The sequence below is a fragment of the Microcebus murinus genome, chromosome 4 (assembly GCF_040939455.1).
Source record: "Microcebus murinus isolate Inina chromosome 4, M.murinus_Inina_mat1.0, whole genome shotgun sequence".
NCBI lineage: Eukaryota > Metazoa > Chordata > Mammalia > Primates > Cheirogaleidae > Microcebus > Microcebus murinus.
In genome coordinates this window covers 29,861,996-29,863,579 of record NC_134107.1, presented here as the reverse complement: position 1 = coordinate 29,863,579, position 1,584 = coordinate 29,861,996, and the positions used below count along the sequence as shown (strand labels likewise).

The 1,584-nt window shown below is 43.4% G+C and overlaps 1 pseudogene; it reads right to left on the bottom strand.

Moving 5' to 3' along the window:
• Positions 1 to 602: 602 nt before the first annotated feature.
• On the bottom strand, positions 603 to 1,180 carry LOC142870597 (large ribosomal subunit protein uL6 pseudogene; annotated as a pseudogene).
• Positions 1,181 to 1,584: the final 404 nt, after the last annotated feature.

Genomic DNA, 1,584 nt, shown 5'->3' with positions numbered 1-1,584 from the left:
CTTTGGTCATGTGGCCATTACTGTGGGTGGGACTCATCCCTTGATTGACAGCCCCACCTGAGTTACATGGAGTGGGAAAGGGGAATTCTCAGTTCCTCTTCCCATATGGAACAGTCTGGTAGTAGACAAAATACCAATTCTATATCTACCATAAACCCTCTCCAATGAATGGGACCCACACTTGCTAACACAATTTTGAATACACGTAAGAAAATTGCATACAACTGTAAGCTTCAGGCGACATAACCATGAAATGATCTGAAAGAAGCAGAGGCAGTGTTACAGTGAAAATTTCAGCAGAGAGTCTCAGCAGCATTTCCTATGAGGCAAGGTCAGGTCCAAGTTGGGCTTGAGTCATTATGCACTTTTATGAGATGGTAGTGAGTAAAGACAGAGGAGGAATTCTGCCCTAAAGATGCCTGAAGTGCCTTGTGGGCTCCAGAACGTGCTGGAATGGGGCACTTATCCCACCAAGAGTTTACTCAATCTGCACAGTATTTTTTTTTCCCCCAAACCAACAGCTCTTATATTGCCTCATCAAAATTACACATACATCTTAGTAACCGTGTGGTGTCTTCATGTGGCTGGACATCTCTTAGATCTTATTCATCAGCCTGCCGAACTGTTCCTTTTTCAGAGACATAGATACCATCCAAAAATTTTCTGATATCCTTGTTTTTAACTGTTGTGGCTTGCTGAATCAAAGCAGCCAAATTTGAAACAAGCTCAGTGTCATTTCCTTTGAGGATCAACTCATCTTTCTGTGCTTGAGATATCGAACAAGCAACGCCTGGCCTCATCCGAACCCTGCGGATGTATTTTTCACCTAAGAAATTTTGTATTTCAACAAGAGACCCATTCTCCTAGATAACAACGTTGATGGGGAAGTGAGCACACACAGACCTCATCTTGTAATGGAAGCCCAGTGTAACACCCTTGACCATGTTCTGTACATGACTACAAGTAGTGTGAACGGTAGCCAGTTCCTTTCTATTCCCCACCATTTGTCAACCCGGAGCCTCTTCTTTTTCTTTTCAAGGAGACTAAGTTCTACATTGATGTGATTGAAGTCCCTCCTCAGGGTTCCTCTGGGACCCTTCACGATAACTGTGCGCCCCTTAAGAGTGATGTCAACATTTTCTGGAATGTCGACAGACTAACTGCTGAGAACGGTCTTCATTCTTGCAGTAGATGTGGCAAAGAGCCCGCACAGTATTTTTAAGCTGATGGATCAGAGTTATATTCTCATTCACTGCCTTTGTCAAGCTACCTTATGACCTAGACTCAAATACACATATTGTGAAGTAGGCTTTCCATAGTTAACCTTTTCGTCTACACCTAACAGAATGCATCAATATCTAGAGAACTACCCAATGGAAATATCGGAACAGCTGGTGTCACAGGGCTAAGGGGCTGAATGCGCATCCGATTTGGAGCTTGAAGGCGTCACCGTGGGGGACCGGGATGCAGTATTGGAGAAAGCATGTTTATTTAAATAGAGGATGCCTCAGTGGTCTAAGCAAGGATAATTCACTGTCAAGTTCCCATACGAGGCTGTATTTGACTTTACATGACTTTCACATT